Here is a 27,782-nt window from a genome sequence, read left to right as displayed (position 1 = left end):
ATTACAGGCGTGAGCCACCACTCCTAGCTTATTTCTCTGATTCTTTTTTCTTGAGATGGAGTCTCGTTCTGTCACCCAGGCTGGAGTGCAATGGTGCGATGTTGGCTCACTGCAACCTCTTCCTCCCGGGTTCAAGCGATTCTCCTGCCTCAGCCTCCTGAGTAGCTGGGATTACAGGTGTCCACTACCACGCTCAGCTAATTTTTGTATTTTTAGTAGAGACGGGGTTTAACCATGTTGGTAAGGCTGGTCTCGAACTCCTGACCTCGTGATCTGCCCACTTTGGGCTCCCAAAATGCTGGGATTACAGGCATGAGCTACTGCACCTGACCCATTTTTCCTGATTCTTAAGTTCATTGTATTCATTGGTCTCTCATATTTCTTGGGCCATGATGATAATTAAATTGCTGTTTGTGGACTATCATCCATGGAAGCCAGGGTTAAATATTAATAGAGATAGGAAATGCATGTATATATTCACTAAAATCGTCACCCACATAAATACAGAGAATAATTTTGTCTAGAAGGATAATTTTTAAATACCTGGATTTTGAGAGCTTCCCTGATGGAAAGAGACACTTCGATTTGATTGGAAGTTTTCTTAGCTTTTTGCCCCTCACATCAGAGTGTGGTGGGGGTCTTCAGGGCTCTGCTGGAACATCTACTTCTCCCAACTAACAGAACCCAAATCCTCATGGCCGGATCTACGAGTGGAGAATCACCATCCCAGAGGGAAGGCGGCTCACCCTAACGTTTAACAACCTGAGGCCGGCCACGCATCCATCCTGCAACAACGAGCATGTGATAGTAAGTGTTCCCTGCGGCCTGAGATGTTATATTCCATCATTTAAGGAGTTTACTGACCCACAAATCGTAGTCAGAAAACTAGGTCAGGAAAATTGCCGTCTATGCAACTATAACTCAGACAAATTCTAAGTATTGTTGGGAGATCAAAACACGGTAAACTGTCAAACTAATTGTAAAAGTTGTTTTAAGAGGCTAACGGCTATCACTCCATGCATCGGGGTCATAGAATAAATTTTAAGAGTGAATGATAATGACAAATGGCAAAACTGGGGAGGCTGTGGGAAGCTAAGCCTACAGCAGCACATAGGTGAATGGGACCAGAGTCACAGCACAAGCCACCACCAAAAGTTCTGAGCAGATGGGTCGTCCTGCATAATGGTTGCTCTCTCCGGGGGTGCAGAGGGACTCCTGGTGGGAGAGCACTGCTACCTGACCTCTATGTCGCCAACCTCCAGTGGTTTCAGATGTGCCTTCAGCACTCTCAGCTTCCTGCAGTGAAAGAAAGCAAATGAGATCCCTGAGTGTGAATAACAAATAGATTGTTAACTGTGAAGTGCTATACATACATATGTGTCTGTAGATAGGTAGACTGGATTAATATTAGCACATTTCTCCCCCCAACTTGCCCCTTCTGCAGTATATACTATCTCAGGAAATAATTCCAAACTTCTGGTTGCTAAGGTCAAAAATCTTGATGTCTATTTTGGAATACTTCCTCTCACACCCTATATGGCATCTCTAAGCAAGTCCCATTGGGTGTATCTTTAAAAATATCCACAATCAAACTACTTATTATCCCTACTACTACTACCCCCACTGTTCACTTGGATTATTTTAGCAAGTTCCACCTGGTCCCCCTGCCTCCATTCTCATCTCCCAACATTCTCAACACAGCAGCGTGTGATGGTTTTAAACCTCAATTACATCATATTGCTCCCTTTGAAAATCCTCTAATGGCTTCTCATCTCACTCAGAGGAAAATCCCAAATTGCACCTGTGGCCCACCTGGCTGATATTACCTGCTGCCCCTCCCTCTTCTACCTGTCGGCCTTATTTCAAACTCCCCTCTTCTCTGCTTGCTGGGGTCCAGCCACCTGGCCTCCGTTCCGTTCCTTGAATGTGCTGAGATTCTCCCTGTCCAGCTGTTGCCTTCATCTGGAATGCCCCTGCTCGGATGGTGGCCTGCTCCACACCCTCACTACATTCAGGTCTCTGCTTGAATGCTTTTTAATCCATGTAGTGTAAGTACCTTATATTACAGACCCCACCCTGGCCTGACCCTTCTCTGCCATGTTGTTTTACAGCATTTCACACCTGCTGCCATATATCATTTTGATTTGTTCATCAGTTTATTGTCTGCTTCCCCCACTAGAATGTAAGCTCCTTGAGGTCAAGCTATAGTTTCATTCACTGCTGGGGATTCACTGAATCCCCAATGCCTGTACATAATAGAGATAAATACTTGTTGAATGAATGGATAGTAGAGGTACTATCATTATCCCTTTAATAAGAAGCCACTTCTGCTTTCAGTTTAATTGTCTCCTGTTGGGTAGTGAATTTCAAAAATATGAAATATATTTGTATCTTATGACCACTTTGTATTGCCCTAAAATGATCTCATTCAACCTTCAGATTTTATTTCCAAGTTCTAATATCTGAAGGACTGAACTGTTGTCTTTCAGATCTTGAAAATAAGAAACCAAGTGTGTTTTCTTTTGTTTGAGAGCCAGGAAATTTTGGACTAAGGTTGTTTATTATAAAGAAACTTTGTTTCCTATTATTGATTGAATATATATAAACAAAGATGAAGTAGAAAAAAATACTAACCACTCCCACTATACCATATTTTGATGCGTTTTCTCATCTCTTCTTGGCAAAGCATATTTTATATACTTGTAATCATGTGATATAAATCCACTTGAATTCTAATTTTAGTCTGTTTTTCTGGTTATAAATATAATGGATGCTTATTGAGTAATATTTGGAGAGTTCAAAAAATAAATAACAGTTGTTTTTTATCTTTGAAATTATTTTCGTAGTTTAAATCATACGAATATAATGGTTATTAGGAATTTTACAGGCGGAGTATTCACATGTCCTTTAGGAAAGAGAATATGAACATTCATAGTTTTAGAACTCAAATAAAGATAACAGTTGTAGCCACAACCACAAATTCCAAAGCAGATCTTACTTGTTATCTCCTTATCCCTTAATTATCAACTTATAACTCTTGCAGCTACTGCTGGTGGATTTTATGTCATTATTTCTAAATAATATTCCTATTCTACTACTCTTTGCTTTTTTTGGACATTATCTATCCACATCCTACTCTGGAAGATGAGCATTAGCCCTCTGCCACCACAAATGCACATGAAGTACGTACAGTTTATATAATCTCCCAAATGTCTCCCAAAATACATATGTCACAGCTTTTGCTTAAATTGTCATTCAGTTGACATTACCATGATCATGTAAATACCATTCATGACTGAGCCAAGTAGTGTACTATGGCAACACTTGCTTTTGTTTTCCCAAGGAGTAATAATAATTGTGTCCTCTTTATATTTTCTTGGGTTTTACGCATTGATCACTAATTCTTCCACACCCTTTCCACCCTGGGTGTGCATCTTCACCTTCTGTAGTAAAACATATCAGTTCCATTTCTTTTCCTCAGTAATATCCTTCCTTCAGTCTTTGTCCATCAGCTGCAAACCTGATGCTGGCTGTCATTTCAGAATTTCCCTTTGTCTTCAGATTTGCAAGTTCCTTCATTCTGCTCCTGGGCTAGAAAGCTGGCTTTGTGATGCTATGCAAGTCCCTTTCTTGATTAATTTCCTCTTTTGGTGAGGCATACCCTCTTGTAGCTCCCCAAGGACAAGGGCAAGGGCAATACATTTTTTCAGAAATGATATACCTGAAATTATCTTTATTTTACCGTCGTTCTTTGAAAAATATATATTTAAATATTTTATATGTTCACTATATTAATATGTACATGAATATATTAATAGTAACTTTGAAGTTTTGTGTTGCTTATGTGGGGTCAGTTTTCTTCATGTTCCTATCTCCTGTTTACTCATATTGGTCTCTACCTTTTACAATAGTCAATTCCCTAAATGTCTGCTGATCCTTGGCTGTTCATTCATATTTAAGAATGAATTACCGAAAGGATGACTGGCATCTCTGTATGCATGAGGGTGCCCTGACTCTTTAAGCAGGGAAACCTACAAATGTCATATCCACAGGTCTTTTCTCTTGGGGAGGTTAAAACTCTAGCAAGGAATCACTTTCAGAATTAATTTTTTTTCTGAATCTTTAGTATAATGTCCACATTCCTTTTTCTATAATATATTTTATCTGTTCAATTTTTATTTTGGTTCCTCTTTACTCTGCTCCAAACAAGGGCATGTGGGTTGGCCTTTGCCCCCACTCTATTTGATTGAGAACTTGCCAAAAAGGGGGAGAAGAAAGATGAAAGGGGGAGAAGAAGGAGAAGGAGGACGAGAAGGAGGAGGAGAAGGGGGAGAAGAACAAGAGGGAGAAGGAGAGGGAGAAGGAGACAGAGGGAGAAGGGGAAGGAGAAAAAAAGAAGGAGAAGGAGAAAAGGAAGAAAAGGAGAAGAAGAAGGAGAAAGAGAAGGAGGAGGAGATTGAGAAGGAGAGGGAGAAAGAGAAAAGAAGAAGGAGAAGAAAAAAAAAGAGAAAAGAGTGAAGAATAAAGAAGATCTGCCGGTGCAGAGGAGGCAGTTTTAACTTTTATTGCACTGCTTCCTGGCTAATGCCTTATCCAGCTGGTCTGAGACTAAAATTTCTCCAAACCCACCTGCCTATCTGACTCTTACAGACAGAGAAAATGAAAAGCTATGCCACCTGGTGCATCCTACAATACTACCTATATCTGATTTTGTCCCTGCTTATAGCAAATTTTATAGCCTGTCCTAAATCTCACATGCCTACTTCATTTATATTCTGAGAGTTGTAGTTTCTGAGTACAAAAGGGATTAGAGGAGAATGATGAGAATTGCATTCTGGTTGCTTCTAACAGCAGAACTCTGATAAATGGATGACGATAACATGTTCAGTCATTGTGATTCTATGCCAAAGGCAGACTCAGAGGCAGGATAACGCTATTGATCATGGTTTCCAACATGTCCCGTTAACCTTATAGTTGGTTCTAATCCCTTTTGATTTTAGCAATGTGATGCCCATTCCTGTATTCAGCATTATAGAAATATTTGTCCTCATCTGTTTCTTTATACACTACTTCATGGTTTGGAATCAGAAGGATGGTTTGAATCCCAGTTCTATTATTGCTAGTTATTTGAACTTCAGCAAATTACATCATCTTTCTGAATTCTGGTATCTTAATCTGGAAAACAGGGATACTATTATCTGCCCGGGAGGGTATTGTGCTGATTGGATAAGACAGGCTGAGTAGATGATGAGCAAAGACTGGTATTTTTGTCTGCTCAGTAAATGATAGCAAACTCTTCTTCTGGTCCAGTGAGCCAGAAGACACTTTAGACCAGAAGCCCCAGAGAGCTAAATTTAATTAATTATAGTAAAATTTAAAAGCTGACATCTTTTGTTGTGGAGTGCATTCTCCTACTGCATAACTTTTAGTGCCATAGTCTGAGTCATTATTTCTAATCTCGAGTCATTCAAATCCTTTTAAACACTGGAATATTAATCACTTAATGAATTATTGTTTAGTTATTTCATGTAAATTTTTTTTATTTTGTACAGCATTGGAACAATAGTTTGCCAATTATTGTAACTATGTGAATGACTACAGTTATTATTTAATATTTTGGAGTCAATAATAATTCATTCTTAAAAATTCAAATAAGAAAATTGAAGCTTTGAATCCATAACTAACGAGGAAAGAACTATTATGTTTAATTGCATATGGAGATTGATTTTTCAAATTACTTTTCAAGGTATTAAAAAATATCTGCTTGCCAGGCATGGTGGCTCACACCTGTAATCCAAGCACTTTGGGAGGCCGAAGCAGGTGGATCACCTGAGGTCAGGAGTTCGAGACCAGCCTGACCAACATGGTGAAACCCCGTCTCTACTAAAAATACACAATTAGCTGGGCACAGTGGTGCATGCCTGTAATCCCAGCCACTTGGGAGGGTGAGGCAGGAGAATCGCTTGAACCTGGGAGGCAGAGGTTTCAGTGAGCTGAGCCGAGATCATGCCATTGCACTCCAGCCTGGGCAACAAGAGCAAAACCGCATCTCAAAAAATAAACAAAAATTAAAATATATAAAAATATCTGCTTCATTATATACATCGAATTATCAGAAACTAACATTTAAGCTTCCTTTCCAAATAACAAAAGTCCTGATGCATTGTTAAGAAAAACTGCCCATCAGTGAGCTCTGCACACCACATTGTAAGCATGATGGCTTATCTTCCTTTACATTGGGAGCTCGGCTTCTAGTTCCAAAGTGTACAGCAGCTTTTAATCTATCACCCCATGGCAGGAAGGCATTACTGCAATACTTTCACTCTAGTGAAATCATCCTGAGGTCACAAAATGTGTTCAGGGTAACATAGTGGCTTGTGGCACTGGGATGGAAACCTGCATTGTTAGATCATTCATTTTAGGGCAGGGTTCCCATAGAAGGAAGTGGGTCTGGGCTGGGAATATCACCTCCTAGGAAATATGCAGTAAGATGGATTGTGTGTCTAAAGGTTAAACTCTTTCCCAAAGGTATTCAATGGCATTAGAAGTAACTCACCCCAGCTAGAGAAACTGTGTAGTAGTGTGAATGTAAGCAGTGAGATTAAATCTTCAGGAAACACAATGAAAGTCATTTTTTTTCACATGGATGGATCCAGACCATATGGAGGCTTCACTGCTTCTTATACCTCCAGTGAAGATGCAGATAATGTGGGATGTTGTAAATGTACCTCATTTTGATCAGGTGCATTGCAGATGCCCCCCAGCTACTGCCAATGGCAGCAGGGCCATCCATTTTCGCTTTAGTGATCAAAGTTCACTTGAAATATTTGACATAAGACAAACACATATAAGCAGATCAAAAACTTACTGCAGACAGAAAAAAGCCTTCTGATTTCAGGAAGAAACTGCTGTGGTGAATTTAAAACTTTTAATGCCATTAGATGAACTTCTAGCACAGTTTCAGTCGTGTTACCGTGAGGATTGGTGACCTGTCCCATAGTCCTTGGTCAATTATTTGGTGCGGAAAGAGAGCATCTACCTCCTAGAAGGTAGCTTAGTCTCGGAGAGTAATTAATTTTGCTGGGGACAGAACAGGCTTTATTGTTTCTAGTCATCTATTCACACACGTATTTCCAGTGAAAATAAATGGGAGGTTTGATTTGATATAGAATATTTCAAAATTAAGCAAGATATCGTCTCTAATTATAAATATCCTCCTATTTCCTGGATTGGTGCTATTACCTAAGGGTTTTAAAATTTAGAAGTGGAAGTGAATATTAAAAAAAAACCACTAAATTATTTCATTGGTACAAGAAGCATCTATTAGTTTATTAAAAGGGGGCATATTCATTGGTAGGTCAATGTCCTATTATCTGTTTGATTTAAATTAAATTATTAGATCAAGTGGAGAATTGCTAATCAAGACATTAGGACCTGCCACCATTATATTTGGGTATTCCTCTAAATTAAATATTAATGAATAGTAGGCCTCAATATTTTAACTTATTGATACAGAGCCAAACCCCAGCCACCTAATCTACACCAACAGGAAGATAGAGAACTGATTTTTGCACATTTTTCCTTTATAAACTTGCAGAAACTTCCATAATTTGCATGCCTTTTACCCATAATCATAACCCTGACTGCATCTAGAAAAACAAATCAAAGCAGTAATGTTGATGTTTTAGTTACTATTCCTGTATTGTTTATCTCTTCTGTTGTGGCCTGAATCTTACTACTACTTTCTCTGTTGCCTTCTGTTTTCTTAGTGTGTGGTGGGTCTCTTCCAAACACTTCTGAAGGAAACTTTACTTCTCCTGGCTATGATGGAGTCAGGAATTACTCGACAAACCTAAACTGTGAATGGACTCTCAGCAATCCAAATCAGGAAAATTAATCTATTTATAATCATTTTGAAGATTTTTTTACCTAGAAAGTCACCAAGACTGTCAATTTGATGTCCTCGAGTTTCGAGTGGGTGAGTTCTAAGAACACATTCTCCCATTTATGTATTCTTTTTACGTTTTTGTTGTTGTGGCTGTTGTTGTTTTGAGATAGGAGCTCACTGTCTTGCCCAGACTGGAGTGCAGTGGTGTGATCATAGCTCACTGAAGCCTCAACCTCCCAGGCTCAGGTGATCCTCCTGCCTCGGTCTCCCAAGTAGCTTGGACTACATGCATGCACCACCATGTACAACTAATTTTTAAAAATTTTTGTAGAGATGGGGTCTCTCTATGTTGTCCAGGCTGGTCTCGAACTCGTGGCCTCAGGTGATCCTTCCTCCTTGGCCTCCCAAAGAGCTGGGGTTGCAGACATGAGCCACCATGCCTGACCTATAATATTCTTCTTATGCTTGGAGACCACCAACAACGAAGGGAGTCAAATGGCTCTAACATAGGTACATATGATACAAAAGAACTCTGTTCAAAGCAAGCCATAATTCTGTGTGTGCCCAGCTGAGGAAAATGAACCCCAGGGACAGTGAGCGAGGCAGATCACTGCACAACTAGACCCTGTGTTACAGTCGCTTGGTTTTCTGCCATGTGAGACTTCCTCAAGGGAGAGTCCACTACTATGAAGACTCCTTTCCAAGGAGACTGGGACTTAGCATGGTCAGCATGTGTTGGCAGTTTCCTGAACTTCCAGGATTTACAAAGCGGCTGTGAAATTCTCCTGAGGGCTTAGGCGTTAAAAGAAGTTTTGCAATGTACCAGATGGAGAAACCCATGGAAGCTATTTGGGGAAATAACCCCAAAGCAGTCATTTGTCTTTGTTTTTGTAACAGAAAAGTATTGTGATGTACTCAATAAGCCATAGTTCACTTAAGAATTTTTAAAACTCTGTATTCAAGAAGGATGAATCAATTTTCATTCTTTCTTATAATCAAGGTGTAGTTTATTCATTAGGTTGCTTCTGTGATTACGCTGACATTTTTTTCTCAGTAAATAAACAAGTAGATAGAGAAGACAATAATATTGTAAATAGTATGTAATCATTCATACTGTCAAAGTTTTGCTGAGTTCTGTGTTATGCCAAAATTTAAAGAAAAGGAGGCTGGGCTTGGCGCAGTGGCTCACGCCTGTAATCCCAGCACTTTGGGAGGCTGAGGCGGGTGGATCACAAGGTCAGGAGATCGAGACCATCCTGGCTAACACAGTGAAACCCTTCTCTACTAAAAATACAAAAAATTAGCCGAGCAAGGTGGCGGGCCCATGTGGTCCCAGCTACTCAGGAGGCTGAGGCAGGAGAATGGCATAAACCCGGGAGGTGGAGCTTGCAGTGAGCCTAGATCACGCCACTGCACTCCAGTCTGGGTGACAGAGCAAGACTCTGTCTCAAAAAAAAAAAAAAAAAATGTGCTCTTAAGATAGATAACTTGATTTTCTCTAACCTCTATAGTCTGGAATATTGTCTCTTTGGCCTTTCTGTAAATGCTATATAGACCAATAATATTCTTAACTTTAATTTTGAATTTCTTCATTCATGAATTCTAATTCCATGTACCCAACCTAGCTAGTCCTCTCGCCTGATACCCAAGATGATAAATTTAATTTATTTATTTATTTATTTATGAGATGGTAGTCTCCCTCTGTCTCCCAGGCTGGAGTGCAGTGGCTCATTCCCTGCTTACTGCAATCTCCACCTACCGGGTTGAAGTGATTCTCCTGCCTCAGCCTCCTGAGTAGCTGAGAATACAGGCACGCGCCACCACTCCTGGCTAATTTTTTTTTTTTGTATTTTTAGTAGAGATGGGGTTTCAGCGTGTTGGTAAGGCTGGTCTCGAGCTCCTGACCTCATGATCTGCCTGCCTTGGCTTCCCAAAGGGCTGGGATTACAGGCGTGAGCCACTGCACCTGGCCTCCCAGATGATAAATCTTATTGCTTGGTGTATAAAGAAAATGTGGCACATACACACCATGGACTACTATGCAGCCATAAAAAAGAATGAGTTCATGTCCTTTGCAGAGACATGGATGAAGCTGGAAATCATCCAAATCCTACTGCTCCTGCCATGCTGCATCACTGCCACTCACTGCAGTGAGCCCAGCTGTGCAGCTGTAGGCTACAGCCTCCAGCATGCAGCAGGTGGCTCTTTCTTTCCCCCTTCCTTTTTTTTTTTTTCCTCCAAGATGGATTCTTGCTCTGTTACCTGGGCTAGCCTGCAGTGGCGCGATCTTGGCTCACTGCAACCTCCGTCTCCTGGGTTTAAGCGATTCTCCTGCTTCAGCCTCCCAAGTAGCTGGGACTACAGGAGCACCACTCCCGGCTAATTTTTGTATGTTTAGCAGAGACGGGGGTTTCACCATCTTGGCCAGGCTGGTCTCAAACTTGACCTCGTGATCCACCGGCCTCGGCCTCCCAAAGTGCTGGGATTACAGGCATGAGTCACCATGCCCAGTCCCTTCCCCACTTCTAAGCTGGGCACACACCAGCAGAACACATAGAAGCAAAAGAGCCTGGAACGGGCTGACTTCTGCTTAGCAGGCTTTATATACCAAGGTTCCTGGACTACATGTTCTGATTGGATGAGAGCAAGCCTTAGGCTAACCAATCAGAACATGATAGGAAAGCCCAATCAGAATAAGCCTAGAGGTTTTCTTTCATCCAATCAGAACATTGGGGGCGACAACAGAGACTGAAGTGCAGCTGGAGCGGTAAGATGGCGGACTAGCAGCTGGCTCCGTACAGTGCTATAGCGGGAGGAGAAGGTGGTTTCCGCTGAGGCAAGCTGGAGGCCGGAGCCTGTGGCACAGCAGCTCGCCTCGCTGAGGCTGGTGGCTGCAACAGAGACGGCACAGCTGCCGGAGTGGTAGAAAGGCGGCCACGGTAGGTGCGTATCCTCAACTGCACTGCCCACTGCGTGGGGGCGCTATTCCGGGCATCACTGCCTGCAGCTGGGAGGGGGTTGGGGTGCTATCCAGGGCTGTGGTGCTATCCAGGGCTGTGGTGCTTGGGGACGGAGGGCGGGTTGGGGCGCTGTTCTAGGCGTCATTTCTTCTGGTATGGGGGCGGGTTGGGGTCGCTATTGGGTGCTCGAGGTGAGGACGGGTTGGGGGCGCTATCGGTGGTTACACTTCCTGGGAGTGTGGGGGTGTTTGGGACACTATCGAGGGCTACACTGCCAGTGGCGGGTTAGGGCCGCGATCAGGGGCTGCACTGCTGGTGGTGGCAAAGGTGGCCGCCACAGCGGTGGCCTCCAAGGAAGGAGCCAGGCTCCAGAATCTAGAGGGAGACCTCCTACTGCTCGTGATTTAGCCCGGTGGGGGCACAGCGTTTCCATGGGAATCATGAGCATGGCAGGGCCCCGACACCCGTCATGGTTCCCGGGTCTGCGTCCTCTTGCTCTGTGTTGAGACAACCTGGGATCCCTGGGCACGGAGTAGCAGGCGTCATGGGGGGACAGGGCCCTGTGGGTGGAGGCGTTAGGAACGGAGACTGGCACTCGGATTGGGCGGGGGGCGCGGGGAGGGGGGGATAGGGCAGGCGGGGTGGTGGTGGCTGGGTCTGAGTTCTGCTGTTCTTGCTCGCCGAGGAGCCGCAGCCGTTGGTGGGCCCAACGGCTCCTGTGGATGGGGAGCAGGCCACTGTGGAGTCTCCAGTTAACTGAAACCTGTCACTGCCACCCAGTGGCCACTATGACGAGGTTAGGCTCTAACGTTACCACTCCCTGCATCATGTTCTAGGCTTTTCTGACTTTGTTGGCTCAGCTGCTCCGTGCCAGAAGGAGGAACAACCTGCCACACGCTGGAAAGTGAAGGCTGGAGCCTGGAGCCTGGGACGTGGCGGCTGGCTTCGCTGCGGTGGGTGGTGCTTTGGAGGAGTAGGTAGGAGGGCCGCCGTCTGTGGCCAGGTTGGGGGGCAGGGCTGTGGCTGTGGCCAGGTGGTAAGAGCCTTGTAGGGAGCGCCAGTGCATCGAGGGCGACAGCAGCGGTGGTTGTATTGGCATTGGCCCTAGTCGTGGCAGCAGCCGCAAGTCTGGGGTCCTGGGAAGTGGGAGTAGGAGCGCTGCGGGGCCACCTGGCCTGGCATGGGTAGGAAGCTGTGGGTGCTGTGCCGTGGGCCTCGGTGGTAGCAGTGGAGGTGCCGTCAGGGCAAGGAGGAGTCCTCCCCCTTCTTCTGTAGAATCTGGAGGGTCCCTTCCTTCTGCTGGCACCTGAGCCAGGCGTGAATGGAGCATTATCTCAGTCTTAACAAAATTTAGGAGGTGATTGTGTATCTTTTTACTTGTTTTTTTGTTGTTGTTGTTGTAAAAAAGTCTTGAACTTTTTTAGTTTTCATGAATCAAGGAGGGGAAAAAAGGTATAATAGGCCTTCTGGTTCCCTCACCTGTTCTTTTTCCTTTCTTCCAGTCTGTTTTATTCTCATCATCATCATCATCTCGTTCCTCTTTACTTGCTTATGCTGCTGCTTCTATTTCTTGTTTCTATTCTTGTTTCTCCTTCACCTCCTCCTGCTTTTGTTTGCTTTTTCCCAAGCAATGGCATTAACAACAAACCAAAACTGAGTTAAAAATAAACTACTTGTCAGTGTGTTGTACTTTAAAAATAATTGGTCCATTACTATGTCTTAGAGATTTATATAATTATTTAGTTGCTTGAATAGCTATGCTTTCCTGTTCCTGTTAACGCATTGTAGGTAGTTATACAAGTAATAAAAAAAAATGAAGCATCAAATAAAATACTGGTAGGAAACAGCCATTTCATACCTCTTTTATATTAGTCTGGAGATATGCAAGAGGCATGGGGTAATAAGTTCCAATTTAGGAGGTCATTAAGTAAACTATATTCCCTTCAGGTTATTTCTCTGCCACTGTTTTCAAGATTATTATCTGCATGAGCAGACCTGGTTTGTCACCACATCTTTACAATAGGAAAAGGAAGGGGAGATCATGTGAATAATGTTTTAAGGCCAGGATTCACAACCAAAAGCCAGGCTTTATTAACTTTTGCCTTTAAGAACCTGCAGTACTGAGCCCTCTTTCCTAGTATTACAACCTTTAGTATGAACCCTTTTTTCAGTGATTGCTCTAGAAGTTTATGCATTTTATTGAATACTTTAAAGAAAAAAATGTATATTGTATCATTTTTCATGCCCACAGAGATGGATTAAGGCTTATAATTTTGACACTTTTAAAATTATTTTTAAGGTTATGGCATGTAAAATACTGTTGATATATGTAAGAATATGCATAAGTACCACCAGATAGCTTATTTTGAAGAGACAGTGTCTAAATTTTTGTCCAGAGTAGATTGGTTGCAGTTTCTTAGGTGTGTTTCTCAGTACATTGCCTCAGTGTTTTAAAGCATGTAGAAATTTGGATTGTTTACTCTCATATGGTCGTTTGTTTATAGGTTGTTTAATATTTCTAGGGACTAAAGACATCACAGCCTCCTTTAAGATTCAGTACTATTAATAAGATTTGTTATATATAGGGTTAGAATCCAACAAACTCAAGAGGAAAATTGTTAAATTATATAGCTGTAGAGCAGGACATAAAACCTAGGTTCTAAGCTCTAAGGGAGCTACCAAACAAGTGCATCAGTGACTGGGCATAGCATAGAGTGGGCAGAATTATAGGATGGTTAAGAGAGTGAGCTGTGCAGCCTAACTCTATGTAAACATGACTTTTTTTTTTTTTTTTTTTTTTTTTTTAAGCAGATTCTCACTCTGTCGCCCAAGCTGGAGTGCAGTGGTGCAATCTGGGCTTACTGCAACCTCCGCCTTTCAGGTTGAAGGGATTCTTTTGCCTCAGCCTTCCGAGTAGCTGAGACTACATAAGTGCATGCCACTACATCTAGCTAATTTTTGTATTTTTTGGTAGAGATGGGGTATCACTCTGTTGGCCAGGTCTGTCTCGAACTCCAGACCTCAAGTGATCTGCCTGTCTTGGCCTCCCAAAGTGCTGGAATTGCAGGCATAAGTCACTGCCTCTAGCCTGGGGAGGGAGGGTTACTGTTGAAGTATTATCTTTGTATCCTAAAACATGCCCTTTTGAAAGCGATGACGTTGATAAAAATCTTCTACTGAAGTCTTTGCAAGGTATCATCTTTTTACCTCCATTTTCCTACATAGTGTTTGTATTTAATGTTTTCTTGTATTCCACAGACTGTGTTTTAGTATTTATAACTATAGTATTATGTATTACTTTTCTACATTGAAAAGGAAAAATTGTATTGACCTTTTCTTAACATATAAATGAACTTGACAAGCAAACATTTTTCAAATCAGTTTTCCCTTTCACGAATCTCAAAGTGGGTACAAGACACACTTTCCCATTTAAGGTAAAGGTGCACATTTATACCTTATCTCAGAATAGTCAGAAGTCAGGTTCTTATTGTGTGGTTAGTAATGCAAATATTAGTAAGTTCATGTACTTAGTATTTAGAAGAATTCTGAAATAGCACTTGTTAATTTGTAACTTTTATGCATTTATTACTTTTTTGTAATTTTTTATAGTGTTCCCAAACTTGACACTCATAGGCTATTAGTAGTAGGTTTTACTTCTATCTCTTCTGGCCTTGAGTACATAAGATGTATTTTCCTTATGTTTAGCATATAGTATAAATTTAATTGTTCAGATTTTAAACAAAAAGGACCTATAGAATTATTGCTTACATTGACACCGGCCCAGTTGTCCCATGGATAGGGTTTTGTTTGGATCAACATAAGAGTTGACCCTGCTGTTAAACCTTGAAACTTGTATCTGTTTTATCTGAGTTCTCTCCTCAAAAAAAGACCTTCAGTAAGTATCAAATAACTGAAAAATATCAGATCTCAGCACCAGATGCCTCCTGCCCCTCTCTAATTTCTGTTCTCTTACACATTATTACATTTCTTTCCTGACCCTAGTTTTAGTCAGTCAGGGAGATAAATTTGAGACTGAGCCCCTATCTCCTGGGCTGCAGCACCAGGTTAAAGCTTTCTTGCTTGGTAATACTTGTCACCTCAATGACTAGTTACTGTCTGGTGAGCAGCAGGACCTGGACCAAACCCTTGGTGTTCAGGTAGTAACATGAACAACGATCTTAACTGTCATTCTTTACTGAAATTTTACTTTTTAATTACCGGCCTCTTCTTTATTATCTATCATTCCTTTGACCTCATATCTCTTTTTTCTTTGACTTTACAGTCAAAGAACTTAATGCTTCCTAAATCCAAATATTAAAGTTAAAAAAAGAGAAAGGAAATGTGTGCAGAGAAAGTGTGTTTTAGAAGTTAATTAAAGATGGATTCACAGATGTTTGTAGATTTACCTAGAGTTTTGAATTCAGGTGAATTTTCACAATATGCAGTAAGTTGAAAAGAATCCCAAGATAATTGTGACATAATAAAGCTAGGTATTGAAAACCAAAAAGATTTCACCTCAGTATGGCACTTTTAATTCAAGAACAGTAACCACCAAATGAGATTTTCAGACTAATCATTACTCTTTAAAAATTAAGAGAAAATGTATGTATAACTTTTATTTTAGTTTTAGTACAGCTTCTGACTTTATTTATCAATAGATAGGACAAAATAGATGAGCATCTGCTTCCCTTCCCCCTAAGCAATGTATTCTTCCGAAATGTAATACATTTTTATTTATACTTGAAGGCAGTGTTTTTCAATCTTTTCCATGTTAGTAGCTCAGATCTTTAAGGACAGTGGATGTATACTAGGGGCAACTTGTGGTCTTAATCCTTACTGGACCTCTGATAATCTTAGATTCTTTCTTTCCTATTTGTGAATAAACTTCTGCTCCAGTAGGATAAACCTGTTTACCATGTGACTGCCTAACTGATCTATTGCTTTATGTCCCAGTTTTTAGAAGCAAGCAGATTATATTACCCGGATTAAAATGTTTTCTTGATACTGAAGATAGGATCTTAAATTTTTACTTATGAGTTACTTTAAGTACAACTTTGATTAAATTATGGGGATCGAGTTTCCATAGCTTTCACCATAGTGAAAATGGAAAGCAGGAAGCATTCTACAGCAAACCCTGAACTTATTTATAGAAAGTTAATTAAGTGTCTGAGCAAAGCAAGCATTCACACTTCGGGGTGTGTGTGTGTGTGTGTGTGAGTGAGACAGATGAGCATGGTACTTGAAGCATAATTGTGCTTCTTCAGGTTGCAATATCCAGTAATTTTATCATACAGTTACAGTAACTAATGTTAAATCCACAAACCTACTTTGGTCTACTCTGTATTTGTATTCTAAAATAATATTTTTTAGCTTCCAAATAGAAGTGTTATAATTTTTTCTGAATTAGAAAGTATTTTTTCCATTGAGTTAAAAAATCATTTTTCATGTTTATTATATCTTAAAAATGATTGCATTGTTATCTAGATTCTCTTTTGTCTTTCACTGTGAGTTTTTATTGGTTTATTATATGTTTATTTTCTTTTTAGGAAGCCATCATTCTTCAGAAGGCAGTGACGGAACAGTACCAGCAGCAACTGAAGGACCAGCAGAAGGTTAAAAGAAAAAGAGATTTTATGTGTTACTGTATTTGTTGTATTTTTATTTTTTATTTTTTTCCTCGAAATGGAGTCTTGTTCCATCACCAGGCTGGAGTGCAGTGGCATGATCTCAGCTCACTGCAACCTCCGACTCCCTGGTTCAAGGGATTCTTCTGCCTCAGCCTCCTGAGTAGCTGGGATTACAGGCACGCACCACCACACCCAGCTAATTTTTGTATTTTTAGTAGAGACAGGGTTTCACCATGTTGGCCAGGATGGTCTCGATCTCCTGACCTTGTGATTTCGCCTGCCTTGGCCTCACAAAGTGCTGGGATTACAGGCGTGAGCCACCATGCCTGGCCTGTTGTATGTCTATTCTCTTTTACAGATTATATTATTCTTAAAACACCTGTCTTGGAAATAAAAGATGATTCTTTTTGGTATGCTTTCCTAGGCAACAAGTTGTTTTAAGTTATAAGAGTTAATATACCTCTTTACTATATTGATCAGTAAAGCCTATGAGGATGAAAACTAAGTGGTAACTGAAGGTCTTCATGATGCAAATACTATTTTTCTGATCATAGTTTTTATTATAAATTGTAACTTCCTAAGTATGTATGCTTCATTACTTGTTGATGTCTAAATCTGGCCTAGTAGTCAGTGCACATGGTAACAGATGGTAACGCTAGGTGACAACCTTTAATAATAGAAAAATAGAACATTCTCTTTAATGTAGATTTATTGACATTTTTAGGTATAACAGTTTCCTGCTGACCGCTTTTCAAGTGCTTGTCCATCTTCTCTGTAATACTGGGGCTTTAGTTAAGGGATACTCGAGTGTTGTCAGTAAATTAGTTTATGTACATAGATGTGTTTTTACAGTTCCTCTTCCTGCATTCAGTGTTTAGTTTTTCAGTTATGCTGCCAATTAAGTGTATTTAATTATTTAATCTCTGAAAGTAGAATTAATTCAACTAAATTAAAGGGGCAAATTTTTAATAAGCATTTAATTCGTATGCTGTTTACAGAAAAACTATCTGGGTTTTAAAAAGTTGCTTTAGATTTTGCCATCTTAGTACGTCCTTATGTGGTGTACTGTTTTGGTGTTTTATTTTTATTTTTTGATAAAATATACATAATACAAAATAACACAACCATTTTTAAGGGCACACAGGTCCCTGGTGTTTTAAGCACATCCGCATTGTTAGCCATCACCACTCTCCATCTCCAGAGCTTTGTCATCATTCTAAACTGCAGCTCTGTACCCCATAAGCAATAGCTCCCCATTGAACCCTCCTCCTGGCCCCTGGCAATTACTATTCTATTTTCTGTTTATGAATTTGTTTATTCTAAATACCTTATATAAGTGGACTTGTACAATATTTGTCCTTTTGTGTCTGGCTTATTTCACTTAGCATAATGCTGTCAAGGCTCGTAACACTATCAGAATTTCCTTTTTTAAGAAAAAAGTTTTATTTGTAGAAGTGAGGTCTTGCCGTGTTGCCCAGGCTGGTCTCAAAATTCTGTGCTTAAGCGACCAGCCCGCCTTGACCTCCCAAAGTGCTAGGATTACAGGTGTAAGCTGCTGAACCTGGTGAGTTTTTTTTTTTTTTTTTTTAATGCCTGAATAATATTCTGCTTATGTGTATATTACATTTTCTTTATCTATTCACCTACCGATGGGCATGGGGCTGGTTCTACCTTTTGGCCACTGTGAATAATGCTGCTATTAAACGGGTGTACAAATACCTGTTTGAGTCCCTGCTCTTAGTTCTTTTGGGTATAGAGCTTAAAGGGTGTTGTTGGATCATGTAATTCTATGCTTAATATGTTAACTACCAAACCGTTTTCCACAGTGGGCTGTAACATTTTACATTCCAAAAAGCAATCCATAAAGGTTCCAATTTATCTCTATTATTGTTAACAGTTAATATTTTCTGTTTATGTATTGCATTTTTATAGTGTTTGAAATTCATCTGAGGGTTTTCCTGATACCAAAATATTAGAAAATGTTTTTTTAAAAAAATGCCTTGTTGTAAAGACTTTTACATGTTACTTGATGCCCTGTGATCTATTTTCTCAGTAAGAAGAGGAACTTCTCTTCACCCAGCCTCATTCCACTGCACCCACTCTTTTCTGTGTTGGGTTATGCAGGGGAGAAAGGGAGCTTTGTACCACTGTCCTGTGTTGTGGTAGCCCATCACTGAGTTGTAAAGCACCTTGCCTCCTCTTTTACTTGGGAGAAATGCATTGATGCTAGGTGCCATATGGATTTATTTTTGGAGTGATATTTTTCTAACTTTATGGAATTAATACTAGATAGAAAGTTAGCAGATGGATTCTGTATCTGATGAGAGTTTTGGGTAACTTGAATACCTAGTTTCTGAGCCTTATTTTTCCTCTGATGCAAGACCACTATAAATTAGCCAGCCGGTGAAAAACTCTTACCGCTCTGGATATGGGTTTAGGACCCTGGATTTCTACTACTCATTTTTTTACTACTTGTGCAGGGATCATGGCCCAAGTTGCAGTGTCCCCCCTGCCTGTTGAAGATGAGTTCTCAGAGAGCAGGATGGCTGTGACATTCCTGATGTCAGCTCTCGAGTCCATGATGAGACTTTTTGTTCTAACATTCCATATTTGAGTAGGACTGGGCTGTAGATAAGGTTGATTTGTTTTTTGTAGAACATAATTTTATGTTTTTTTTTTTTTTAAATAATGAGTAGTTCTTTCTCTTGAATAGTAGCTGTGGTCAAACACTTCCAACCAAATGTGCATGTGGAGATTCTACACCAGTTTTCGGACAATCTGGATACCAACTGGGTATCCCCCAATTGCATTCTGACACTACCTGGAGTTAGTGCCGACCCTTCAGGATAGAGGCTCAGTCCCACAAGACTACCTTCACTTCACATGCCAATTGCAAGTCCTAGGTTGTTAGATGTACTTTTGACCAATCAGTTAGAAACCAGGATCTCATGGCCCCCTTCTTCGGTTGAATCATTTGCTAGAACAGCTTGTAGAACTCAGAAAAACAGGTTATTTTCTTTTTTTTCTGAGATACAGGGTCTTACTATGTTGCCAGGCTGCAATTCAGCTGTGTGATCAAAGCTCATTGTAGCCTTGAACTCCTGGACTCGTGATCCTCCTGCCCCAGCCTCCCAATGAGAGTACAGGCCTGCACCACCATATCTGGCTATGTTCTTTTATGTTTTGTAGAGATAGCGTCTTGTTATGTTGCCCAGGCTGGTCCCAAATTTCTGGGCTCACATGATCCTCCCATCTCAACCTCCCAAAGTGCTAGGATTATGGGCGTGAGGCACTGGATCTCACCAATTTACTTTCTATTACTGGTTCATTGTAAAGGATATATTTCAGAAACAGCCAATGAAAGAGATGTACACATGCTGGGCTTCTGCCTGTATTCTCAGCACTTTGGGAGACCGAAGCAGGAGCATCACTTAAGCTCAAGAATTTAAGACCAGGCTGGGCAACACTGTGAAACCCCATCTCTACAAATTTTTTTTTCCTAAAATTAGCCTGGTGCGGTGACATGTGCCTACACTTCTAGTTACTCAGGAGGTTGAGGTGAAAGGATGGCTTGAACTAGGGAGGCATACTGGTTGCAGTGATCCACGATTGTGCCACTCTAACCTGGGAGACAGAGCCAGACCCTGTCTCAAAAAAAAAAAAAAAAAAAAAAAGGGAAATAGATGCACAGGGCAGGGTATGTGGGAAGGGGCACAGAGCTTCCATGCCCTCTATTGGGCATGTTACCTCTTAGTATCCCCTTTGTGTTCAGCAACCCAGACATTCTCCAAACCCTGTTGTTTAGGGTGTTTATGAAGGCTTCATTATGCAGGCATGATTGATGAAATCAGTTGACTGTTGGTGATTAAGTCAATCTTCAGCCACTGTTTCTTCCTGGAGCTCAGTAGGTGAGGCTGACAGTTCCAAGCCTCTAATCACATGGTTTGCTCTTCTGGCAACCAGCCCTCCTCCTGAAGCTGTCTAGGAGCTTTCAGTCACCCAGTCATCTCAGTAACATCATCAAATGCATTCTTACTATGGTGGAGATCCCAAAGGTCTTAGAGGTTCTTGTGTTAGAAACCTGGGACTAAGACCAAATATTGAAACAGAAGATGCTCCTATCACCTTTATCACGGAGAAGTTTATGAGAACTTTAGAAGCTCTGTGCCGGGATAAGGGCAGAAACCAAATGTGTATTTCTTTTATTTTTCTTTTTGGACAGAGTGTCTCTCTTTCACCCATACTGGAGTGTAATGATGCAGTCATATCTATCTGCAGCCTCAACCACCTGGGCTCAAACAATTCTTCCGCCTCAGCCTTTGAAGTATTTGGGACTACAGGTGCACACCATCCTTGCTCAGCTAATTTTTGTATTTTTTTGTAGAGATGGGATCTTGTTACGTTGCCAAGTCTGGTCTCGATCTCCTGGGCTAAAGCGACCCTTTCACCTCAGCCTCTCAAGTAGCTGAAAATACAGATGCATACCACCATGCCCAGCTAATTTTTTCTTTTCTTATTTCTTTTTGTTTTTGTTGTTTAGTTGGGGATCTTGCTATGTTTCCCAGGTTGGTCTTGAACTCCTGGCCTCAAGCCTTTCCCCGCTTTGACCTCCTAAACTGTTGGAATTATGGGTGTGAGCCACGACTACTGTGTCTAGCAGTCACAAGGGTTTTTATAAGAGAAAGAGGGAGGTAAGAGAGTCAGAATTGGAGGAGATGTGATGATGGAAGCAGAGGTCAGAGAAGGAGATTTGAATATGCTTCGCTTCTGGCTTTGAAGATGCAGTTAGGGGCCATGAGCCAATTGAATGGGGGTGGCTTTTAGAAGCTGGGAAAGGCAAGGGAACACATCCTCTCTGGAGCCTCCAGAAGGAATGCAGTCCTGCTGACACCTTGGCTTTAGCCTTAATTGACCTATTTTGGACTTCTGGCTCCCAGAACTGTTAGGTGGTAGATTTGTGGTGTATTAAGGCACTCAATGTAGGGCAGTTTGTAACAGCTGCAAGAAGAAATGAACATGAACCCAGGGGTGGTGGCCCACACCTATAATTCCAGGTATTTAGGAGGCTGAGGCAGGAGGATTGCTTTGGCCCAGGAGTTCAAGACAAGCCTGGGTAGCATAGTGATGCCGTATATATATTTTTTAAAAATTAGCAGGTGTGGTGGCATGCACCTGTAGTCTTAGCTATTAGAGAGGCTGAGGCAGGACTATTGCTTCACCTATGAGTTCGAGGTCTCAGTTGTGATCATGCCATGGCACACCAGCCTGAGTGACACAGTGAGATTTTGTGGGGAAAAAAAAAGGAGTGAGCATGGCAGGAATGGGTACAGATGGCAATATTAAATAGAGTGGCCAGGGTCGCCCTAAGTGAAAATTGAGCAAAGACTTGAAGTGGGGGAAGCAGCTGGCCAAGGTGCTGAGGTAGGAACATTGTAGGCAGAAACAACAGGATAAAGTTGCTAGAAGGGAACTCCGTGATGTGTCTGAAGCTCAGGAAAGAGACCAGTGGGGCCGGGTGGGGGGAGTGGGAGGGGAAGAGAAGTAGGGGAGGAGGCCAGGGAGTTGTTGGGCTGAGATCAGTAAAGATTGTGTAAGCCCTGGGAGGCTATTGCTGGGGCTTTGACTTTTACTCTGACTGGGATGGGAACTGCGGGAGGTTCTGAGCAGAGGCAACGTGATCTTTCTTCTGATTTAAAAACATCCCTTGGCTGCTGAGTTGAGAAAGATTGTGGGGAGATTTGGGTAGAAACAGGAGTCCTGAATGTGGCAACATCCAGGCAGGAGATAACGTGTTTCTGACCAGGGTCATGGCAATGGTGAGAGATGGTTGAATTTTTTTTTTTTTTTTTTTTTTTTTTTTTGAGACAGAGTCTCTTTCTGTTGCCCAGGCTGGAGTACAGTGGCGTGATCTCAGCTTACTGCAACCTATGCCTCCCAGGTTCAAGCGATTCTCCCGCCTCAGCCTCCCAAGTAGCTGGGAGTACAGGCGCCTGCTAGCCCACCTGGCTAATTTTTGCATTTTTAGTAGAGATGGGGTTTCACCATATTGATCAGGCTGGTCTTGAATTCCTGACCTTGTGATCCGCCCGCCTCAGCCTCTGAAAGTGCTGGGATTATAGGTGTGAGCCACCGTGCCCGGTCCTGAGAGATGGTTGATTCTTGTTGAAATACTAAGTAATAATAATAAGAATAATAAAAAACAGTACTGGCTTTCACAATTATATGAAGTAAGGGATGATAGATTAAAGAAACCTCAAGTCAGGCCGATGCAGTGGCTTATGCCTGTAGTGTCAGCACTTTGGGAGGCAGAGATGGGAGAATTGTTTTAAGTCCGGGAGTTTGAGACCACCCTTGGCAACATAGCAAGATTTCTCTACACAAATAAAAATTAATAACATGTAATTATCCAGGCATGGTGGTATGTGTCTGTAGAGTCAGTTACTCCAGTTGTCAAGGTGGGCAGATGGAGTTTTGAAACCAGCTTGGGCAACATAGCAAGGTCTCTCTCTCCAACAACAACAACAAAAATAGCTGGGAGTTGTGATGCTCACTTGTAGTCCTAGCTATGGTGAGGCTGAGGCAGGAGGATCCCCTGAGACTAGGAGATCAAGGCTGCAGTTAGCTATGAGTGCATGACTGCATTCCAGCCAGAGTGACAGAGTGAAACTCTGTCTCAAAATGCAAAGTAAAAAATCTCAAGTCGGACCAGTTCCTTTTTGACCATGCAGCCTTTTCAACCCCATAGCTGCGTGACTGGGTTTGTGTTGCTGGAGATGAGGAGACCTGTGCCCAGTTGTTGCCTGTGTAATCAGTTTATTTTTAAATATATTAGTGAAATTTATTTCATACTTTATGTCCTCATACTGTGTGGTTTTTTGAATTCTCCTTTGAATAGCTTGTAACTAACTATTCAAACATCTTATTGGTTCCATAATTCTTTTCTAACTCGCTTCTTAAAAATCAGAATTGATACTAGACTACCTACTCAGTTTTTATTAATGAGGAGATGGAGTTGTTTGCATGCTTTACCTAAGATTAGTGGCATATTAGCCAAATCAAATCAATACTTGAGCAAATGCAAAATTAGAGCTTCTTCAGCATGGAACTCTCTCATGATTCTTGAAGATGCCATTTCCCTTTTTAGTCTTTAGTAAAGAGCTGCTATCATTTCAGACCCTTTACTATTTAGGGACTTAGGAATTTTTCACTGCAATTCATGTACAGAAAGACCATGGGCGTTTCTAATGAATTTAACATTCATCATTTAACTTCATGACTCATCCCTAGGGCTGTAGTTTTACTAATGAATTTTTCAGATACTACTCAGCTAGCAACTGAGCCTAACCAGGAACACACCCTCAACCATTTAGTGGTCTTTTTTTTTTCTTTCTTTATTCCTCCTGAAAGTCGATTACTCTCAGAAGGTGGTGAAAACTTGCATGTCTTCTGTTTTTTTTCCTAGAGACAAGCTCTTGCTCTCTCACTCAGGCTGCAGTGCAGTGGCTTGATCATGCCTCACTGCAGCTGGAAACCCCTGGGCTCAAACAATCCCCCAACCTCAGCCTCCCAAATAGCTGGGACTACAGACGTTTGCCCCTATGCCCAGCTAATTTCTTTGTTTTTTTATTGTTGAGATGGGATCTTGCTATGCTGCCGAGGATGGTGTCAAACTCCTGGCCTCAAGTGATCTCTCTGCCTCAGCTTCCCAAAGTGCTGGAATTGTATACAGGCCTGAGCCACCTGTGTTCAACCCCCACTTTCTTTTTTGTTTTTTTTTTTTTGAGATGGAGTCTAGCTCAGTTGCCCAGGCTGGTGTGCAGTGGTGCCATCTCGGCTCACTGCAACCTCCACCTCCCTGTTTTAAGCAATTCCCCTGCCTGTTAATATGAAGGCCGCCATGGCTGATGCCAACCAGTTCTGTCCCTGTATGTCCAAGCACCAGACTTCCTTACTGACCCTTTGCAATTTCAGACCCTCCATCAGCCTCCTGTATCCTGCTGGAGATTTTGGAGCATCTCTGCATCTCTGGGGCTGCTCGCATGCATCAGGGAGGGAAAGGCAACAAAGCCCACACAGACCCTTGCAAGCATCTCAGGATCTCCCAGTGGGATCCTCTTTTCCCCAGCTCATTCCTTAAAATTCTGCTGACTCCCCTACTTCTTCCTCCAGCTCAGCACTTACCTGGAGTTGCCCCAAAGGTGACCACAGGGGAATTTTCACAAGGGACTTCCCCAGACTGTTCTGAGATAAAGGGGGTTAGGATTACAAAGAAGTAAACTCTAAACCCTGGTATCATGATCCCAAAGCATTTCTTAAGGGATGTACCCACAGTGGGCGCTGCAGCTCATCTTATTGGGAGAAAAGGAGACCAAGGATGCTTTTTCTAGATATGTCTGCAGTGAGGGGTCTGGTTATGCAGTTTATAGTAGAGCTTAAGGAATCTGTTCCAGGACCAGGGATACTTTCTTTTAAGTGTTTCGAATTACAACCTAAACACAACACCTTTACTGATGTCTGTGAATGGTCAGGGCCCTGGCTTGGGTTCAGGTCTGCAGGGGAAAGCATGCAGGTGTCCAGGCCACGGAATAACAGAGCAGTCAAGTGTCTGTGTATTCTTGGTCGGAACATATGGAAAATGTGAAGAAACTGCGGAATCCTACTCTATCCTTTCTAGTAAGAATTGATATTAGGAAGTACAAGTCATTTGATTATGTTTTTCTTTTTAAAAAATTGTTTTATGCAATTTGATTTTCTGTACATATATATTGATTTAAAGGAGTGAGAGACTTTCTAATTTCTAAAAAAATACACTTGGAAATTTGAGGGGATTACATTGAATCTGTAAATCAATTTATAGGGTATTGTTATCCAAAGAATATTAAGTATTTTTAAAATTATTGTAGGTATACATAAGTATGGGTTACATGGGATGTTTTGATACAGGCATACAGTGCATAATAATCACTCACATCCTGGAGGGTAGGGTATCCATCCCCTCAAACATGTGTCCTTTGTCTTAGAAACAGACCATCCTTGAACATAAGATGACTTCCAGTTATTTTTCAGTTTATCTTTGATTTCTTTCAGCATTACAAATTGTGTAAAATTCCTATACCTCTCTTAAATTTTTTCTCTTAATGTTTTTTATTGATACCATTATAAATGGAATTGTTAATTTTATTTTTAATTGTTGGTTGCTTTTATATAAACCATAATCTACTTTGGCATGCCAGTTTTCTGTCTTGTAACATGGATAAATTTGTGTATTAATTCTACTCATATTTTAGTGGATCCCTTTTTTTACAGAAAATTATTTCATTTGCAATAATGACAGTTCTATTTTTATTTTAAATCTGGACAATTTTTTTTCTGTTGTAGAATTTCCCTGGCTAATACCTCCAGTACCCTGCTGAGTAGAGTGGTTAAAGTGGAAATTCTTGCCTTCTCAAACTTTCAGGTAAAGAAGCACAAGTCTGTCACCGTTAAGTATGAAGTTAGTTATAGGTTTTTCATAGATACCTCTTAGTGGGTCTCAAAATCTTATTCTATCAGTAGTTTGCTGGGGGTTTTGTCAGGAATGGATGCTTGATTTTTGTAACTTTCTCTGCGCCTATTTACAGGATCATTTTTTGTTCTTTACTAGTATTGGGCATTATCTTGATTGAATTTTAGATATTAAGTCACAACTGCATTTGCAAAACAATCACATTTGGTCTTGGTGTATATTCACATTTTATGTGCCTGGATTTAGCTTGCCTATGTTTTCTGAGGATGTATGTGTCTGTATGAATATGGCATATTTGCCCACAGTCCTTCTATTATACTTGTGTCTGGCCTTAGTATTACAGTAATACTGGGCTCTAGAATTAATTGGAAAGTGTTTCCTCTTCTTCATTTTTTGGAAGTATTTTCTGCTGAAGAATTAGCATTAATTATTTATTGAATATTGGTAGAATGTTTTACATAGGTTATTTTGCCCTGGACTTTCCTTTGTGAAAGTATTTTAAATTAATATTTCTGCTTTACTTGAGTGACAATTCATAATACATAAATGTATATTTTATATTATACTTTTCAGTTTACTTTTATAATTTGTACATCCAAGATACTGATTTCTCGACTGGGTGCAGTGGCTCACACCTGTAATCCCAGCACTTTGGGAGGCTGAGGCGGGTGGATCACAAGGTCAGGAGATCGAGACCATCTTGGCTAACACGGTGAAACCCCGCCTCTACTAAAAATACAAAACATTAGCCAGGTGCAGTGGCAGGCACCTGTAGTCCCAGCTACAGGTGAGGCTGGGAGGCTGAGGCTGGAGAATGGCCTGAACCTGGAATGTGGAGCTTGCAGTGAGCCCAGATCGCGCCACTGCACTCCAGCCTGTGCGACAGAGCGAGACTGTCTCAAAAAAAAAAAAAAAAAAAAAATTATTTTCTAATTCGTAATATTCTATGAGTAATAGATTTTCTAGGCTGTTAACATGAAAAAATCAGAAATAATACAGAGTGAGGCTTCAGCCCAATCAGTGAATGACCCAAAGTCTATTGTAGAATGGATCATTGAAATACAATTTTATCCTTAATGTTTACATTTATTGTGGAGGAAAATAAGGTAGTGATTCTAAAGGAAATTAGTAAAAATACCATTTAACTTTGGATTTTCTCAAGAGGGCAAAGTAGACTTTCTAATTTTTATTGATAATTATATAAGACATAAACACAGTTTTTAATTAGAACAAACAATATGCCATTTGAAGAATAGTATGAAGATGATAGTTTGATTAATAATTTTGATTAGTATTTGCTTACTATATACAAATATGTTGGGCAAGATTGTAAGCCATTAAACACACACATATATATATAGACATATATAATTGTTTGAAATAAGGAACCACAGACTCATGACCAGTGAAAAACTGACATATTTTCAACCTTAGTAACTTTAAAACTATCATAAAAATTTACCATTTTGATTTATATTAACTAAATATACATAAAACTATGAAAGAACTTTATTAGAAAGTTTGACTAGTCATGGAGATCAATGTGTTTCACAATTAAAAAGTAACCAAAGACACACATTATTATCAAATACCAAACCAAAGCATTTAAGAAAAGATTAAGACTAAAAGATGCTATGGAATTTGTCACAGCAGAAATACAACAGAGCACACTTCTAGGCACTGTGATACCTTAATAGATACTATCAATTAATGTGTAAACACAGGCCAGTGTGCTCATCATTACATGAAAAAAATTTAGAACTGGTAAACTAAGGAAGTTTGCAGGATACTGTATCAATGTA

The 27,782-nt window shown here is 40.8% G+C and overlaps 1 long non-coding RNA gene across 4 annotated transcripts in view; it reads left to right on the top strand.

Moving 5' to 3' along the window:
• The first annotated feature begins 7,663 nt into the window (after positions 1–7,663).
• LOC139356304 (uncharacterized) overlaps positions 7,664–27,782 on the top strand; it is a 41,854-nt gene continuing 21,735 nt past the window's right edge. For 3 of the 4 annotated variants that reach the window (XR_011607943.1, XR_011607944.1, XR_011607945.1), the window contains exons 1-5: positions 7,667–7,978; positions 10,614–10,831; positions 11,685–11,825; positions 16,395–16,460; positions 25,854–25,932. This is a non-coding gene — a long non-coding RNA (uncharacterized lncRNA). Of the gene's footprint in view, positions 7,979–10,613; positions 10,832–11,684; positions 11,826–16,394; positions 16,461–25,853; positions 25,933–27,782 lie in introns of all 4 variants that reach the window. The other variant, XR_011607942.1, reaches the window with a different exon arrangement.

This window comes from Macaca nemestrina, chromosome 9 (genome assembly GCF_043159975.1).
Source record: "Macaca nemestrina isolate mMacNem1 chromosome 9, mMacNem.hap1, whole genome shotgun sequence".
NCBI lineage: Eukaryota > Metazoa > Chordata > Mammalia > Primates > Cercopithecidae > Macaca > Macaca nemestrina.
The sequence above is the reverse complement of the archived record's forward strand: the minus strand, read 5'-3'. Positions and strand labels throughout refer to the sequence as shown.